Genomic DNA, 8,975 nt, shown 5'->3' on the forward strand with positions numbered 1-8,975 from the left:
GTTTTTTAAATTAATATTTCTTTATAATAATGACTAATATATATAAACTGAAATATTTCTAGTTTCTCATTTTACATTGATCTATATTTATATTATTATATTATTTTTAATTATATTATATTTATAATATAAATATGGGTGAGTTCACCAAGATGGTGTGCAAAAAAAGGGCTACACTTCTTCTTTCTCCAATGAAGAAACATGCTACATCCAAGAACATCTCCTTCTCTTGCTACCCTAGAGCATCATAGATGATTTTGAGCCTCTTTATGATGTCCTTGTGAGGAATCTGGGAATACTTATTCAATGTATGTCACTAATTATTTTTAAAAATAATTTGGCAATCCATTGCAATTGTGATGACTTATTTCGACAAATAGCTGTTGCTCCCACAATATTGCTATCACATACTTGTCACAATTATTATGGACTATTCTGATAGATAGTCATCACTCCCACAACCTTGTTTTTGCATACCCATTGCACTTGCAACAACATGCTCTAAATAGATAGCCTTTGGTCCTACAACACATTAGTCATAATTGTGATGGCAAATTGAAAGCTTAATCCATCATATTTGTGACAGTCTACTATCGTAATTGAGATAGTGTGAAGATGAAATCTTGCCCTTGTCTTCTTCCAAGTTATGAAATATTTATCCATCAAAATTACAATGGATGCCCTTTCCATTACAATTTGATAGAGAAAAAGTTTGATAGTCATCTGACGAGGGCTGATTGGTGGTATTGTCGCTTGGGCAATGGGTGGCCATCATAGTTGTGGCAACCTGTCATTGCAATTCAGGCCTACATATAGTAGTGGTAGCATTATTCAATCATGTCCTAGTGGTTGGTGAAGGTACTTAGCATGCAGTTGGAGCTAGGGTTATACTACATGGCTTGATTATGCTTGGTTATTGTGTTGATTGAGTAGCTTGGTCAATGAAGGGGCTCAATTGCTAGTGGACCCGGCACATGCTATTGCTCGACAATGCTCGTTTCAGCTTAGTTATTCTTGATGGACTTGTTGATACTTGGCATTGGTTTTTGATGCTCAGTCATGTCTTAGTTTTGGTTTTTCCTGAGTTCTCTGTGTTGGTTTCTAGTGTGAGCTGACCTTGGCAATTTAATTTGGTTGTATTTAATTTCTATTGTAAGCCAACTTGTAGCTTAAATGTGAATTTAATGCAAGGGTTTATTTAATTTGTAACATTCTAGGATGACTTGTGGCTTGGTTGGGTATAAGTAGGGGGTCTTGTGAATTCTTTTATAAAAATCATCCAGCTTGGAGAAGAGGATGTGGAAAAGGAGTGAACTTTGATAAGCTAGTAGATGACGCTTGGGAAACAAGGAGATTTCTTGGCAGGCTTGCAAGCACAAGTTTAGATCTTCCTTGGAGGCTTCTACTAGAGTGTGGATCTGGACTAGGTAAGTGTTTGGGTTGGATCTTGAAGGATCTTGTAGAACTATTATTGTATTTTCTATTGTATTTGGTCATAACCTAGAAGGCCTTACAGACCAACATATTACATGTAATTGATTATTTTATGACAACTTTTTGTTTAGTATAAGATTTTGTATCTCATTGTTGTGTTTTTGCTGTGTGGCTATTTGTTGGGGTCTAGGACATCTCCTTTGGGGATCATTCTACCTGGCATTGCATCAAACTATAATTAAAAACATTATACAACTAAAGTTCTAATGTAACTTTATATAATTATATTTTTATAGTAACTTTATACAACTATAATTTAATAGTAAATCCTGCCCATAATGTGTGCTTTTAGCAAGGATCCCCCTAGACTTGGTGTAGGTATGTCAGGAATTGATCCCTGACCTTTCTACTCAATTTTCTACTATTGAGCCCTCCCCTTTCCTTGAGTTGCAATGTCCTTGTTTGGACCCCTCTCCCTACCTGAAGATCTAGCTTTCCTTGGTGAGTCAACTCGCAAGGAGACTCAAAAGGTTGTTGACTCTTGGAAGGTGGAGATGCCTAAATTGGGATGGAAGAATTTCTTTCTTGGCCACAAGGCTTTTGTGCCTTTAGAGGAGGTTCCTAGAATTTCTCATGGAAATGATGGGTCATAGATTAGGTTTCCAGACTCGGTGATTAAGGACATCTCACTTGCATTTCATAAAGCATTTTTTGGGACTCTTTTCTTCTTTTTGACTATCCATTTAGATGGTTAGGAAATGGTGCTCAATGAGATGGAGGATTAAGGGTTTGGTCAACATCTTGGAGATTTTAGGTGGTCTCATTCTATTTAGTTTTGCATAAGACCAGGATATATGTTCTATCCTAGTGGGATCCTAGAGACTAGGTAACCGTGCTTTGACCATGGCCAAATGGTAACCTAGTTTTAATCTAAAAAAACACCTTTGTTGTATGGCACCAATCTAGATTAGAATCCATCATCTCCCATTGGAGTTTTGGAAGGGGAAGATACTTAGATGGATTGATGAGTCCTTTGGGCATTTCATTAGAATTGATAGTTTTACTGTGAGAAAATTAGGGCTTGTCTTTTCTAGATTTTGTATGAATATTTCCATAAACAAAATCTTTTCTAGTGTAGTGGTTATGAATTCCAAATAGAAGATGTGGAATTATCCCTTCACCTATGCGAATTCTTCTCTCTTCTACAAGCAATGTTCTATATATGGCCATGTGATCTCTAAACGTCAGTTGAAATAGGAAAGGGAGAAAGACATGGAGAAGGTGAAAATGGAAAGAATGACTGACTTGGGTGAGAGCTCTAACTATTTCCCCATATTGAGGAACCAAGGAGCTATGGAGGTGAAGGTGGGAAAGGAGAACCAAACTACTATAGAGGAGAATGCAATAAAGGAGAATGAAGTTGTTGTGGAGGAGGATACAATGAAGTAGAACCAAACTATTGTGGTGGAGAATATGACCAAATTTTTGTGGAGGATAAGATGGATATGGAGGATTACCGTTTCTTTGAAGAGATACCTAAGCTTGTCTCTTCACTAGAAAATGATGGAAGGAAGGAGCCTTAAGAGTATCTAGAAGAAAGAGAAATCCTAGTGATTCTTAGAGAAGGGGTAGGTAATGCTCCTTTGAATATTGGACCTACATGTTTAGTAAGGGAGGATTCTAAGGATGGGAGGTCTTACAAGTTGGATAAATGTAATGGAAGGGAGATAGATCATAAGTTGTGGGTGGTGTAATACCCCAAAATTGGCTCATTGCCATTATACCAATTCTGGTCTATTTGATCAATTCTAAAGTCCTATTTAATTAGGCAATTCTCATTTTGATTGTCGCTACTTGACTTAATTGTCAAATGCAAAAAAACCCTAAATTTGCATTAATCATGCTCTTTATTTAATTCCCAAAGTACAAACTCATATTAGTCACATTAAAACTTGCTAATTAAGATTTAATTTAATATCAAAGTATTTACACTTTCATTAAATTAAATTATATCCTAAGACTAATGAACTAGGGATTAAATTTATTTAATTTAATAATTATTCTCATTTTAATTAATTGAATGTGATTGTTCAATTAAATAGAAAATGGATTTTTGAGATCATATCTCACTTTGTTAAATTAAATAATATCTTCAAAATCTTCTCTTCAGTTCTAAATGGAAACTTTGAGTGAACTATCTCTCGAATTGGAATCAATCTAGTTAACTTGATCTCACACCCATGGCAAGTCCAGTTAACTACTCATCACACTGAGATCATAAACAATTCACTTCACCTGCACAAGGAAGTTTCCATCTTAACTAAATCTTTGCTTCAATCCTGACTATCGATCCGAGTTGATCTCACCCATTGATGGATTCTAGGAATTCTATTTAAGGGACTCATAATTCCTCATTAAGGAGGTTGAATTAAATTGATATCAAATTTTTGTTGAAATTCATACTCACTTAGCTCATATATTTGCACACATTTATGTTCCTAGCTTAAGCTCATTTAGTTTAAATATGCATATGCTTAATCTAGTTTCTTTTACACATTTTTAGAGTAAGTGCATATCTCATTTTAGATTACATTGAATTCTCACATAGATTAGTTGTATATCAAATCCTTCATTCTTAGAGGGTTTGGTTTCCTAAGCCTCATCTCTGAGGATATTAAACAAGAAAAATCCCTTTAGATAGGAGGCAATGGGTCGCGCTGTCAAGCGTTCTATATGAACAATTTAATGTTCATTTCAGAATGACTTCGTAGGTAATGACAATGTTGAAGTGTGTGTGAGGTTCAGAGGCCTGCATTTCATACATACATTTCTAGCACCCACTGTGGGGCCAAAGAAATCAATTTCTCTCGCCTCATCTGCATTTTTTAATGTTATTTTATTATTTTGTCCGTATTGTTTCGTACCAGTACTTGAATCTTCGTGCGAGAAATTCCATTTTCGCACAAGGATTTAAAGGTTCTCGTGTGAAGTTTTATAATGTATTGCATGAAAAAGTGCCCCATTGTGCAAGTCTTCATGTGACACATCATTTTCTTGTGTGACTTGAAGAAAAAATTTGTGCGACCCTGCGCAAGATTTTGTGCAAAAATCTGCAACAACAAGTTCAATTTCAGCATTTTTTAGTATTTTATTCCTTCAATTTTGCTAACATGTTTTTCTTGGAATCTGTGTTGTTATGTTTCTTTAATTTTCTATAGCTTAACTATTGTCTAGAGGATGTTTCAACAAAGATTCCTTTTAAAACCCACTCAAATAGAAACTGACCCTTGTTTGCAAGATGATTGTCGAAGATACGTTTGATGAAGACCACTTTTAAAACCCACAAAACAACGTGTCTTATTTATTACTTTCATAACATAGATTAATTAGGGCTTGTGAATTTCTTAGGGTGCAAGACAGAAGAATAGGGGATTATGCTCTTTACCACTTGGAGGCCATGACCAAGGGTGATACCTAGATGCTTCCGAAAGATGACATTTCGAGGGAGGCAAGCAGCTTAGTGGTTCTTTAGTGCTTGTTCTTTTCTATGATGAGGTGATAGTTTCCTTTTTAAGGGAATCAAAATCTTTAGGAAGAATGAGTTTGGATTGATTAAGCTAAGTGGGTAATTAACCTATTTTGCGTGTTTGGGTGAGAAAGTAAGGTAGAGTATGCTCTTTCCCCTTGAGGGAAATTAAAAACTCTAACCCTTGTGATCAAACCACCAGTCTAAATCAATCCTTTAGAGGGCTTTCCGGAGTGATCCAACCTCTAGGAACGACCCAAGTGAGCACACTCCTTTTGCTGAAGATTCCAAGTCACTATAACCAATATGCTTTGTAAAGCGAAAGACTCCAAAGCTGGATTAATTTCTTTCCCTTGATTCTTGATATCACATATCAAGGGGAAGCTTTGTTTGTGCATTGGTCGGTGCTGATCCCTAGCTTGCTAAGCAAGTAGTGTGCACTTTCAGATACTGGTGTGGGCTGCTAGTCTCAACTCTACTTGCGGAGCCACTAGGAATTAATACGAATAGAAGCCAAGTAAAAAAATTTGTAGCTAGAAGCCACCCAGTTCACCTCCAAAAGGAGGCATAATCTTTGTGCAAGGAGGGGGAAGAGTCTCTCCTATAAAACTCACCATAGGCATGCTATTGGACGTTTGAGGGTGGTATACATGCTCGTCCCCTAGCACAAAGATGCTAATTCAGTGTATACTATTGAGTCCTTTGAATATACCAAAAACATAGGCACCCCCTAGGGGGTGACATGGTTGTGTGAGGTACACACATGCGCATAAGATGTGGGACAAAGTTTTTTCCTTCTCTACCATTTTCTGTTTCTAGGGATTAAACATGTTTGTTATCGAGTCTTCAACATGTCCAAATTTCCTCAAATAGACTAAGAGTCAAGACTCCCTTATCCCTCTGAGTGTAGGGCCCATTTGCCGTTGCACCAAAAGCCATGACTGTTAGTGAACATGGAACACTACATAATTAACCACCTGTGGGCAGGGGAGCGCGTCGCATCACCCAACAATCTCCCCCTCGATGCGCATACCAGGTGCTTACGCGGGTCGGGAAGGCACCGGGGAGATTTGAACCCATGACCAAGCCAAAACCAGGCTCTGATACCAATTGTAGGGCCCATTTGCCATTGCACCAAAAGCCATGACTGTTAGTGAACATGGAACACTACATAATTAACCACCTGTGGGCAGGGGAGCGCGTCGCATCACCCAAAACTGAGTTGCTTTGTCCTCAGTTGGATTGTATTCAACTACTACTTGTTTCCCACTGTCTTGTTTAAACACTTTGTTTTGGTTGAAACTCAAACATCTATCCAAAAAATTTTCACAGTTAACCTTGTTATCTATTCAACAAATCAGTCCAACTAGCCTGTCAATCTGTCCAAACAGTTAAGAAATCTCTTCAAAATCCAATGCTGTTGTCAATCTAGTCCTAATTTTTTCTCACAAACTTATATTTTCTTGTGTGAGAATTCATTTTTTTGCGCTAGCTGGTCCAAGTCTTCATGCAAAATCTTGCGTATAACCATGTGAAATCTTGCCAACTGTCTTTGCTATCCTATCACTTCTTCGCATGAGTCAAAGAAAGTCTTTGCATGAATTTAAATCGCTGTTCTGAGTTGTTGCATGATTTGGTAAACTTTCTTCTATGACTCACAGAGAATCTTCACACGAGACCTTGCTCTAAGATTGTTAAATCAAATTATTCAACCAATTTGTGACCTATATTTAGTTTGTTTCTTGCATTAAGTTACCTATCCTCTGTCTAAAAATAATCCCAAATAGTGGCACTTTTCTTAGCTGAAGACTTGTGTCATGGTGCTTTGACTAGTCTTGTCTCTTAAGTTGTCTTCACCCTCGTTCTTTAGTGCTCATCATGCTTTGAGCTAGATTGGTCATAACCTTTTGGTGTTCTAGCCTCTAAATCAGACTATTTTTGCCTTAGCATACATCATTTTTACTTTTTTTTTTTTTTTGGAGACTTAGTCCTAGTACATTGCTTGTCCAAGTGTTTTCGCTCTTTGGCCTTGTCTATGACTGTCACAACAAGGACTGGCAACGTGTTTTATCCTCATAGACTTAGGCAAGGTCATGATAGAGGTCATAATCATGAAAGAGGTTTCTTATCTTTTGTTACATAGTTTGCATCTAATTCATCTAGTGAGGCATCTTCACGATCTCCCTCACTTGTTAGGTCACCTCGAGTTCAACGAGCATTTTCCATAAACCTGCAACAAACTAGGAATCCTTTGTATCAAGAGGATACTAAGACAGGTAGAGGTCCTGTATCTCCAAACATGGTGTTTGACTTCCTTTTCAAAGGATCTTTGAAAACACAACATACTAAAAGTGAACACATTCCTACAATGACTAATCATGAACCTGAACATGGTAGTCATAGTAGACATCAAGAACCACCTAGGAATGACAAAGAGAAAGAGAAAGACCATGACACTGATGAGGAATAGGAAGAGGTGGAAATACTCCCTGAACACATAGCAAAATGTCAAAGAGACAAAAACTTTCAAAAGGTCATGGAAATCCTACTCAATGAAGAGAAAGAAAAGTACTTTCTTAAACTTTCCCAAGAGGGAGCTAAGCTTCCCTCTCATTTCAATGTGGAAACCATTATCATGCCTAAAGAAGAAACTGAGACTTCCAAACTCCAAAAATAATTGAAAATTATGCAAGACCAACTAGCTCAGATGATGCATGAGAAAGAGAAACCCGCAAAAAATGTACACATTAGATACTCTTTGTCCATTTCCATTTGACAAGAGCATAAACATGCCTCCTTTACCACGAGGCATGAGCTACCTAAGTATGAGAAGTACTTTGGCACCACTGATCCCCAAGATTAGTTGTGGGAGTTTGGCGCCTTGTCTATGGAGTTAATACATGATTAGACATACCTCATGTGTTTATTCCCTAGGAGCCTAGGTGGTTAGGCTTTGGAGTGGTTCTCATATTTACTTCCCAATATTAGGATGTTTGATGAAATTGCCAACTTATTTGTCCAGCAGTATTCTCATAACATACAACACCCTATCAAAATTCAAGATCTATGCAACCTTAAGCAAAAAGTCAGAGAGCCTTTTCTCACATTCCTCCAATAGTGGAGACAACTTTACAATAAGTATTTACGCAAAATTCTGGAAACAAAAAAGCTTGACATCTTCATTGATAATCTTCTACTTGATTTTGGATATAGAGTCCAACTTCAAGGTCCATGTACCTTTGAAGACATGATTACACAGGCTATCCACATTGAGGAATTTATGGTCAAGAAAGGTGAACTCACTCTTCAGAAGGACACAAAATAAGGTTTCACTTCCAACAGGGATAAAACCAAACATGTCAACAAAAATTGAGAAATCGTACATGATGGAGTTGTTGACAATGTCACCCCTAAACCTACTAAGGTGGCATTTAATCTCATAGATGGCCTCAAAGCAACCAAAAATACTCAGAAACCTCCTCTTGACAAAAAGACATCTGAGAACAAACCAAGAAACCCATGGGCCACACGCCCTAAGCTAGAATATACACCCTTCGGTGAACCTTTGGATGTGGTTTACAAAACATTGCTACAACACAAGCTTATTTTACCAATGGACAATCCTCGTCCCTATGATCCACAACCATGTCCACCATGGTGGAATGAAACCTCATTCTATGAGTATCACCAAAATAAGGGACACAAAACTAGCAACTGCATAAACTTGCACCATAAAGTCTAGGACATGAATGATGCTGGTGAACTTGTAGTAGATGGACATAACAAAAACTCGGATCACAAGGCATTCAAAAAGCCTTTCCCATCCTATGAAAGAGGAGAGAATTCAAAACCACAATCCAATAGCAAGGTCAACTATGCATATTCCAATAATGACAACATGATCAACGTGGTTGAACTTGTGGATTTTGAGTACTATGACGTCATTACCATTAAGGGCAAACAAGATAAAGACAAACCCAAGACACCATTTGTCTTGAGGGGCCCTACTTCCAAC

The sequence above is a fragment of the Cupressus sempervirens genome, chromosome 3, assembly GCF_028749045.1.
Source record: "Cupressus sempervirens isolate cs-2001-9-10 chromosome 3, ASM2874904v1, whole genome shotgun sequence".
Taxonomy (NCBI): Eukaryota; Viridiplantae; Streptophyta; class Pinopsida; order Cupressales; family Cupressaceae; genus Cupressus; species Cupressus sempervirens.